Source organism: Cotesia typhae, unplaced genomic scaffold (genome assembly GCF_013202065.1).
Source record: "Cotesia typhae breed Kobodo isofemale line unplaced genomic scaffold, CoteBio_Ctyphae contig_44, whole genome shotgun sequence".
Taxonomy (NCBI): domain Eukaryota; kingdom Metazoa; phylum Arthropoda; class Insecta; order Hymenoptera; family Braconidae; genus Cotesia; species Cotesia typhae.
This window is the reverse complement of record NW_027423753.1, coordinates 100,678-112,500: the sequence shown is the minus strand read 5'-3', so window position 1 is coordinate 112,500 and position 11,823 is coordinate 100,678. Positions and strand designations below refer to the sequence as shown.

Here is an 11,823-nt window from a genome sequence, read left to right as displayed (position 1 = left end):
TTGACGCCCCTTTTCAACACTTGTCCTTTTATTTGCATCCTTTTTTTTTTCTTTACTCCTATATTTTAGAGTGATTAATTAAAATTACAATTTTAAATTTTCAATTAATCATCAATTTTTTATAGTAATTTATTCTTATTAAATTAATTGAAATAAAAATTAAACAATTATATTAATAAAATTGATTGATAATTCAAAGTTGTTATTGATGTTTTATTTTAGTGTAAAGTATATAATTTCTGATCGTTAAATTGTTTTACCTCGGTGTTGTTTATTTGAAAGGTTTTTCTTTATTTTTAAATTTACAGCGCTAAAAAAAGTAAAAGAAAAAAAAAATAAAAAAAAAAGCTGGCAAATTAAAATTCGTTTTTTATTATTTTGAGGTGGTTACACACGGTGTCAGAGAGTAGTAACCGACGAAGGTTGGTCGATTCGGTCTATTCTCTCCAACCTCTCCAACCTCTCCAACCACAACGCCTTGCTCTCTTAAAGACGGACCAATAGACGAGGATGCTCCTCCTTCTCCTTATTTTTCTTGAGAGATCTCTGGACCCTATTTCTCTCCTCTTTCTCCTCATCATCACCATTTCTAGAGTTTCCTTCTCATTAGTGCCCACCTCTGTATATTTATAAATTTTTTATTTATTTATTTATTTATATATACACAACGCCCCTCGTACTTGTCACGCCTCATGAACTTGATTTTGTATCAATAAATCTCGGATCCCCTGAAATCAAAAACTAAAAAAAAATCACCTCATAAAATACCAGACCTCTATTTTACTTTCTATGTATATATATATATATATATATATATATATATATATATATATATATATATATATATATATATATATATTCACAAGTTAAAAGCATTTTTTTTTATCTTTTCTTTTATTTACATATACTGTGTACTTTTATTTTTTTTTTATATTTGTTTTAAAAGGTTGCCAAGAGAGTGTCGCCACCTATAGGAGTTTACCATTTAATAATATAAATTAGTGTTTATCCCTTGTCAGTATCTGACATTAATCCCCAATATATTGAATCATTATTTTCAATTAAATTGATTGATCAACTAGTTATATTATATTTAATAAATCTTTTGGTGGAATTATTTTCTCAATATATATCTATATAAAATAGCGACTGATTAGAGGTTTTAATTACGTCCAGTATTACGATGTCAAGTGATTTTGTATGAATCAAAAAACAATTCAAACAAAATAAATATCCTATCAAAGAGAACAAGTAAACATTGGTACGACAGCCAGCACGTAAATAATATATTAATAATAATAATAATAATAATAATAATAATAATAATAATATATATATATATATATATATATATATATGTGTATTATTGTGCACCTTATACATTTTACCTTGTGGCTTAGGACACCAGGAGGTAATGAATGCCCGGGTTCTCGGGATCTGACGGCTCCTCGCTGTTGCAGGCCATCGGTGGTTCGAATTCCTGGTTCCCTGGACTTGGACCCCCGCGGGCTTTTCCAGCCGTTCTGTCACCACCCCCCGCCAAGACTTATCCATACACACTTGTATACACTTATCCTTATTATTATTATTATTATTATCATAATTCTTAATCTATTTTTTATCCAACACACATCATATCATCCTTAATACGGTTTATCCTGCGAGCTATTCATTATCGTTTGATTTTTTTTTTTTTTTTTATCTCAGCTTACTATTTAATAAAGGTCAACTTATTGCTTTAGCCTTTATTGATACTCCAATTGACGACAATTAAATAAAATAAAATAAAAATTATCAATGAGTTTGATATTTTAAAATAATAATAATGATAATAATAAAATACGGTTGAAAATAAAAAAAAAAAAAAAAAAAAAAAAACGAAAAGATAAAAAAGTGTTATGTGTGGGCAGTTTAACGGGTTCCACGTCCAGCGTGTTGAAAAATAATTAGGAGAATCAAAGAGACGGACATCCCCGGTACGGTCTCATAAAAAAAACAGCAAGAATACCGATAACATCACACTATACACACACTTAAAGTTACACTACTATACGGGCTGATTCTGAATGGAAGAGAAGGCTTTGATGGTTGGATAGTTGGATGGCTGGATGGCTGGATGGCTGGATAATTCGATGGTTGCCAAGATGCGGAGACTCTCATCTCTTGTCCGCGAGCTAAGCTGTTAAACTTTTCGAGTCCATTGAAGCGTCTCTACTATACGTTAATGTTACGTTGTCTTTTGGTCATTCGTTTGCTCTCTATCTCTATCTTAAACAGCCTCTGTTGTTGTTGTTAGTTGGCTTTTCAGTTTAGATTGTTTTATTTTAAAGAGAGAAAATAAAAGTGAGAAACCATACCGTGGATGAGAGAATGAGAGAATGAGAGAATGATCTTAGGTCCTGGGTCCCTAGTTTTTAACGGGAGAGAATGAGACCGAATTCCAGCTCGTCTTCTAAGAAATCACGCGTTCTTTCCGGGATGGATTACGAGATAAAAAAGGTCTGAATGAATCAAGGACATTCTCACCGCTATAATACGAACGCCTATATATATATATATATATATATATATATATATATATATATATATATATATATATATATATATATATATATATATATATATATATATATATATTGTTGACTTTTTTAGTCATTCGTGCATCAACTATACTTTTATTATTTTACATCTTTGGTTCTTACGGACTTTAGAATAATAATAATATATTAATAAAACCGGAATTTGATATTAATAGAGCCAAAGCAGGTGTCGTGTGTTATCATCAGGAGACAGGACCGCGGGCCAAATACTATGAGACTGATGATATGCTAATGAAAGGGGAAGGAAAATTATTGTCATTTTAACAACATCCGGTCCAGGACATAAGACATGGATATATTATAAAAGATCTTTGTTGGAATCTTAATTGACCAAAGCTACAGTTTGTTTGATTTTAAATATTTTTTATTAGCAGTATTAGTATTTTTTTTAAAACTCAAATCTCGTGAGAGCTAGTGCAAATAGAATACTGATGGGAATAACTAAATAACTGTCGATTAACTAATATATACGATAGCGCCATCCACGTGTCTTATTTGCTATTTATTGTCACACGAGTCTTACCAATTATTTTTATTTTATAATAATAACTCAATGATTTAACTTTAAAATTAAAATTATTAAGTTGATGATGGTTGGAAAAACAAAGAGGTGAAAGAGTCCGTGGGACCACCCAAGGATCAGAGTTGGACCTCATACTAGGAACCCAACCCGATACAGTGCCTCAGCCTGAGGGTCAACTCTTAACTCTTTTAACTCTTTTAACTCTCAACTCATTATGCATCTAAAATCTCTTCTCACACCTAGCACACCTGGCACCTCACATTTGGTATTATACCTCGCACCTTCGTTAATTTTAGTTAACCGTTTATTTAATTCAACACCGTCACTCCTGGTATTGCTCATTTGCTACTGCTCCTCTGTATTCAATTTTATTTTTATTTTTTACTTCATTAAGTAATTCATTAGTTTTCTCACTTTTAATATATATATATATATCATTAAACAACATTTATTTATTATTTTATATAATTTTTAAATAATTTTTAAATAGCAATACAAAAATTAATAAATTTGATTGATGTTATCTCAAATAACATTTTGAGATTGAAGGTATAGGAAAAGAAAAATTAAAAGACGACGAATAAAGGGATAGAAGATCTTTGGGTTGAATTTTATCGATAAAAACTTGTCATTGTACAAACTAAACTGTTTTTTTGAACCATATGTATACACTGTATATGTGTAGAAGAGTATACAGTACTAGCGAATGAACGAGTATAAGAAGAACAATAAGAAGAAAAAGAAAAAGAAAAAGAAAAAGAAAAAGAAAAAGAAAAAGGTGAGGATGTATGTTTGAATGTGTTGTTGGATGACTTGAATGGCCTCGGTATTCACATGCAAGCCAAGATTCTCCAGTTAACTACATCTATATGTATATGTATATGTATGAGGACTATATAGGAGGAGGAGGAGGAGGAGGGATAAAAGGAGGAAAGAGTTGAAAGTGGTAGTAAGTATGGTACCCCTGGAGCGGGTGTCATCATTTATCTCTTACTGGAGATCGGGTTTGCCGATACTGCGGGACATTTTAATGGCCGAACCATGTTGGAATTAACTAAAACAAAGACGAAGCATCAATTAGGCGACTTTTTCTTCTACCACTTCTTCCACATCTTCTACCTTCCACTTCTTCCTGTTTATTCTCTACCTCGTAATTGTGCATGGGATAATTTTCATTTTAATTTATTTTTTATAAGTGTTCCTTGAGTAAAGAGAGGATTTTTAGAAATTCAAAAATTTTTCTCAAATTGTGTTTTTATTGAGTACCTTTTTTTTCTTCCCCAAAAGTTATTTTTTTTGTCTCTAAATTAATAAACAAATAAAAACCACCTTGTTATTATTAATAATAATAATATTATTATTATTATTATTATTATTATTATTATTATTATTATTATTATTATTATATTACTTTAACATCCGGTGATCGTTTAGATGTTGCTTATTGCTTAAATTATTTAACCAGCAGCTGGATCCTCGATCAGTTTGCGACTCACATTCCTTTTTTTTTTTTATGCACACTGCTAGTAGACCTTTTTGTTGAAACGATATACACGCGATACGCGATACCAGTGCGGTAGTATTTTGCCGGTACTTCGAGTCCGACTTTGAATCCAAATTCAACGACATAAAAGACAAACTCCCAAATTCCTTGTATCGGGAATTTCTCAACTCTCAGACTCTCAGACTCTCATCGGTTTTGCCGCGCTCAATGAAATAGTATATAGTATATATATATATATATATATATATATATCTGTTCACCAGGGTTTGTGTCACTAATACTACACACAAAGTTCCCGCGATCAGTGTTGGTTGTTTAGTTGGCCTCTGTTGGTCTGTTGCCGTTTTCGATTATTTCGATATTCGATTATACATTAAGTATTCAGATTCACCATACCGCCAAACTTTATTTTTCTTTTTTTTTTTTTTTTTTTCTAGCTCTTTTCTCTCAGATACTCCTCCGAAAGTTATTTGTGCATGTTTTTAAATAAAATAAGAGACAAAAAAAGAAACTATGTATTGGTCCTCACTTAATACTCCTCCACGTAAAGTATTTAGTTGGTAAAACTAAACAAATCACCTTTTATATTATCTTTCTCACTCTTTTTCATTATTAAGTATAACCCGAAGGATGAAAGACAAACACTAACTTTACACAGTATAGTGTCTAGTATATGCACATGAAAAGACAAACAATAACCGTGATCTCTCACTGTACTGGATGTCGAAAGATTTATTTTGACACGGATAAACTCTAAATAAAGACCAAAAAAAAAAAAAAAAAAAAAAAAAAAAAAAAGAGACTTAAGGTGTCTTAGTTTAAAACGTCTCCAAAAATTTTCAATGGAACAGATTCTTTTACAAGAGATTTATTTTTTGTTTAGCCTTTGATTTTTTAAGCTTATTTATATATATTTATTGTAATGGGTTGATGGGTTGAATCGACGTGTGCGGCCACACTAAAGTCCGTTAAATCGTTAATAAAAATAATAATAATATCGGAATAACAAATTATATTACGGGCAAATTGAAAATGAATTGACGTATAGAGTGTCAATTTGAGAGTTTTGTGGGTTGGGGGACAACAGATGATCGATCGTCGATCTCAATTCACTGAATTAAAAAAAAATACAACTATATGACTGTATCTGTCTTTATGTATAAATGGTTTAAATGGTCTAAACAGTCTGAATGGCCTCCGTGGTCTACGTGGGTGTTTAGGGCACAAGTGACGCTTTAATGGCAACTAATCACCATCGGTTTCAGATTATTCTAAAATAATAACGTCGGATAAAATAAAGAAAGAGAAGAAGACGTAATCAGGCTTACATACGCGAGTCTCCGTCGTCCTCATGATAAATTGTCATCAAGATATAACGCTATTACATCATAACAATCACCGGCATATAACTTCAAATTTTTTAAACATTTTATTTTCATCTCAAGTCCCGAAATATCGTCATTTATATTTTTATACATCTAACATAATACTTGATATTTTAAGAAATAAATAAATAAGTGTTGTATGTTAAAAAAAAAAAAAAAAAAAAAAAAAAGGCCTAGTTAATTAATAATCTTGGCAATAAATTAAGATTTATCATGAGATAAGTGAAACCAGCGTAAACGATCGACTGTTGGAGGTTAAAAAGCCGTCTTGAATTTTGTAATCAACCAACTTAAAATTATATTACAATAATAATATATAAAATATAAAAAAGAAATAACACATAATCAAATGAGGGAAATAATCACTTGACAAAATGGTGGGGCGATAAGCACATCGTGTCTTCGATGACGATTAATATATCCTCTACACATCGACATTGTTGTTTTATTATTTTTATTATTCACTGGATTGTGATGCATATTAGCAGTTTTTTTTTTTTTTTTTTTTTTTTTTTTTTTTTTTTGTTTGTTAAAAGATTATCTATATCCCATTGCATTTCAATTAAGAAAAAAAAGTAACTAATTGATTTGTGGGCGTTACGGTTGGCTATCGGTAGTAGGTAATTGTTAATTAAATTACAGATTATACTAATCATCATCCAAATATATATAAATATATATATATATATATATATATATATTAAGAAAGAGAACTGGAGAATAAATATCTCCAGTATAATGCCGTTATCGCTCGAACAAACTCATCGGCTGTCGGCTGTCGGCTGTCGACTGTCGGCTCTATTATTTTATTGTAAATATATATATATATATATATATATATATATACATATGTATATATATATATATATATATATATATATATATACTCTTAAGTTTTTGTTAAGCATAATCGAAAGCTCCCTTGTCTTTGGGTCATTGATAAGAGTTATCGTATACTTTATTGGCTTTTTTATTTTTATTAATTTTTTCTTAAATATTCATATGGGCTCGGGTATAGGTCACGTGACAGTATATATAGCGGTGATATGTCAGACAGGAGGTGTATATACTACGTATAAGATTTTGTGGACAAGAGGATTCTAAATGGTAAATGGTATATGGTTAAAGATATATATATATATATATATATATATATATATATATATATATATATATATATATATATATATATATATATATATATATATATATATATATATATTTATTTATATACGGTAGTAAGGCATGTCCGCTACGGATTAGTTTAGACCCGTTTATTAATGGGCTCTTGTCAACAAGTCTACTCAGTTTATACAGCTAAATAGTTTATGCTCTGTTTTAATGGTAATTTTTCGACAATCTATTTTTAATAAAATTTTTATTTACTTTTTTATAATGATAAATAAAGTTAAGTGAAATAAGTAAGATAGCAAAGGTAATGTATTAGAATAAGTTTAACGTGAGACGTCCCACGGCGAAGGTGAAGGTGTACACCGTCAGCGCTGTCCCGTGGGCCACGTATGACCATGTATCACGGCTGCAACGCATACCACATACTATAATCCCGCGAGCAGGGTATATTAGTCACCCCGGTACGGACCTAGACGTCGCTAAAACAATTCAATAATAAATAACAAACCCTGCTGATGGTAAAAGAAAAAAAAAATTATTTAAATAAATAATATTAAAACAGCGATAAAGTAAACTGATGCAAGCCCCTGCTCCCTGACCACTCGCACGCTCAGATAAAATTAAGTCTTTGTCGTAACAACCAACTAGACTCATAATATTAATTAATATGTACAGTATAACACCGAGAATCGAGCAGAGGGACTTAGTGGTCGTAAAAACGAGGGGATAACAACAACACGGGTATTATATATATACTTTGCCGTCGGCCAATACGTTGTATTATATTTTATATAAATACTTAGTTATCAATTAGAAAATTTTTTTATCCTCTCTATTCTCTTTTGCTTAAACTTGTCACTGATTTTTTATCTTTTTATTTATAATTAATTATCATTATTAACATTATTCACTCAATTATATTATTCGTTATTTAAATTCTCATAAAAACAAAAACATATTCTATTTAGTTATTTTTAATAATATAATAAACGATAATTGATATGTCTGCTTAAAGTACTAAGTTATTATAATATTTTATTTATTAAATAAAAATAGTAATCGATTATTTTTTTATCAGCCTAATTAATTTATAAGTATTTTAATTTTGATTTTAATCAACATTTCATTTATTAAATATTTTCAATAACTAAATTTAAAATTTTAATTCTTACTCGTTCGTTTAGGTAATGCTTAATTACTCCAAATTTGATATAATTTTCATTTTTTAATCGTGTAAAAAAATTTTCCTCCTTTTTATTTCATATCACCATTTTACCGCTAATAAAACTACTTGGTTAACTACAAAAATTATTTAATTACAGTAATTAAATAATTAATTATCCTTTTTTTTTTTTTTTTTTTTTTTTTTTTAATTAACAAAGACATGCGGTATTTTTTTCTTCATTATATTATTTTTAAAATAAAACTAACAACGTAACCAATAATAATAATAATAATAATAATAATAATAATAATAATAATGAGTAATTTTTTCAACTAAATTATGATGATTATATATTTTCCCTTTTTTTCACAATAATTTAAAATTATTTAATATATACAGAAATAAAAGTTTGTCAATTTATTAGAGTTGGTTTTTTTATTTATTATTATTATTTTACAATGCGTACTTGAGTCCCATTAAACTCTAGCATATTAAACCCGTCCTAAGATAATAATATTTTTTTTTTTATATACTTATATAATATATATATATATATATATATATATATATATATATATATATATATATATATATATATTTAATTATTAATATTTGTATTTGTTTTGATACTCCATATACATGTACACATATTATATATACATATATGTACTAATTATTATTATTATTAAATAAATGATTGCAGCCGCCGTCAAAATTATTAATGATAATAATAATAATAATAATATTCCCCATACGACGTATATTTTTAATTCTAGTAACATTATTCAATAATTAATTAATTAGTAATTATATTATTAAAATTTTTTTCGATTCCAACTCCCGCATTATCACAGATATAAATGAATCAATTTTTTTTTTTTTTTTTTTTTTTATTATTATTTTTTATTCTTAATAATAATTTTTCTTCTCACCAGAGTGTGACAAAAGTCAACTTAAATTCAAACGGCAGATTTATTACATTATTTATTAATTGTTTAAGAAAATATCATAATTTTTACAACTATATTATTATTATTATTATTATTATTATTATTATTATTATTATTATTGTTATTATTATTATGTTTAAAAAGTATGACGTATACGGATCCCCGATAAGATTTCGAAAACCGACTTATCATATAGCAAAATTTATCCTCAAGAGATGTGGGAAAGGACTTGGAGTATAATGGGCAACACTGGTACATATGGGTACATGGTAAACGGTGACACATAAGTTATTATGGATTAAGTACACTGTCATCAGTCATCAGTAAGCAATATTGCGGAAACTACTCTTTTATGTATCTTTTATTACAATATACATTTTTTTAGTTTTTGTTCGGTAATTTTTAAAAATGGTTATTTATCTTTAAAATTATTTTATCTAAATTTTTATTTATTCTAAACATAAATAAATTTTATTAAGATGGAGAATAAAATTAAAGAGATAAGGTAAGAAGAAAAAATAATTGAAAAATAAATAACCACATGTTGATATCTGAATCTAGTATTACATAATAATGCAGGGACAATGTACTTGGTATACATATATTTGCTGGTAAAGCTTATTTTATTTAAAAGGGGTTCAATAAAATATTATGTATATATTTATTAGCATCAGAATATGGACGTATGTAATTGATTTTATTAATATCTATAGGCTCGTTGTTTGCCAATTTAATATTAAATATATAGTACATTATTAGAGTAAACAACCATAAAGAACAAGTGTCGTTATTTTATATATTAGTGTTGCCATTTGCACGTATCCCGATATATTTAAATACTCTTTTCCCAGAGAAAAATCATATACAATTAAATAATTGTTGTTGTTGTTGTTGTTATTATTATTTCAATTAATTAACTTATTTAATAATAATAATTGGCCATAATTATTCGACAAATAAAATTGTTTAATTTTTCTTAGTTAAATATTTAAAAATAATGGAGTTATTATTAATTCATTGTGAGACAATGAAATATTAACGTGTAACGTATAAATATAAATATATACTCGTTAAAGTAAATCTAAAATTCTGTCAATTAAAAGCAAAAAGTCCATTTTATTGGGACTAATCAAAATTCACACGTTTACTTGTCTCGGTTGTCCATTCCCTCTTTTTATCAAAGCTAAAGATCTTGTACATAACTATTATTATTATTATTATTATTATTTTATATATAAATTTTTATTTATTCTCGAGTGCTCAAGCTTTAGCTCAATATAATTCAGAGAGAATCGAGTCTCGGTGGCGTGCTATGCAGCAAGTACTTTAACTTGACATGCAATAGCAGACATTCACCACCAACTCATGAGCATACCATATCATACCAGTATAGATATATTATATACAATAGTCGTTCGTATGTCCGATTACGATACGACTAACTCGAATACAGTATGACAACTCAACTGTGGTAAACATTACTCCAAGGAGGAAGGGATTTATTGATATTATTGATATTATTGATATTATTGATATTATTATTATATCAAGGTGAATAAAAATATTGACACAGACAAAGACACACAATCATCCACTGTTGATTCGTTTGTAACCTGTAATATAAGCTGTTACAGCTGTTACAGCCAATACACAAAGAGAGATACTTTAAGACTTAACTTTAAGTAGTAAGATTCTATCAAGAGTAGTATTCCTATTTTATCCTATCATATTCCTACTCTCCTACCCGTCTAAACTTTGCCATTTCTTCTGATACAATACCATACCACATATCACATGTCCTTTAAGTACCATCAATCCCTTCTTGTTCTTTTTTTCTTCTTTCTTCTTCCTTATTCCTTATTTCTTGTTCTGAGCACTCCTTATTATCGCTTATGATATATTTGTTTTCATCCAAATCTTGATTTTTATGTTTGATTTTTTTTTTTTATTTCAATTTACTTTCTTTATTTTCTTCGGTTTATTATATTATTATACATTGTACAGACCCCGTTTTCTTTTATTTTTTTCTATTTTCTTTTACCTGAAACAAAATAAAAGATTTTTTTTCTCGATTACAATGATATTATAATATTAAAATTAATATGAAAAGTATGAAAGAAGAAAATAAATAAAGGTGTTAAGTGTTAAGTACACATGGAATAATAATTAAAATCCTTTTACATCAACGATTAATATTAAATTACTGATTCAAAAAATTAAAAAAAAAATGAATCAAGGAGGTGGTAAATAAACTGGCGGTCCAGGATAAGGATAAGGATAAGGATGTAGCTTTTATTTTATAGTAAGTAGGAGGGGAACAACCAACTCGAGTTATGTCTCTTGGGTTGTGGGTCGCGGGTCGCGGGTCGTCGACTAAGGGATACAAGGACAGGAAAACTTAACCGGTTTTCTCACCTTCTCATTCTCACCAACTCACCAAGTCACCGAATAATTTATACATGTATATATGTAAATATTACGCCAATAGAAATAACACCACAATAATTACATTTTACACGTCAAATAACATTTATCTTTACCTATCTGTTGATGATTATTTAATCC

The 11,823-nt window shown here is 28.2% G+C and overlaps 1 protein-coding gene across 2 annotated transcripts in view; it reads right to left on the bottom strand.

Annotated features, from left to right (window-relative positions):
* Positions 1 to 9,862: 9,862 nt before the first annotated feature.
* Positions 9,863 to 11,823, bottom strand: part of LOC141528773 (homeobox protein araucan) — a 35,925-nt gene continuing 33,964 nt past the window's right edge. For both annotated transcript variants that reach the window (XR_012479460.1, XR_012479461.1), the window contains one exon: positions 9,863 to 11,299. The gene's annotated coding sequence lies outside the window, so the exon portion shown is untranslated. The remainder of the gene's footprint in view (positions 11,300 to 11,823) is intronic.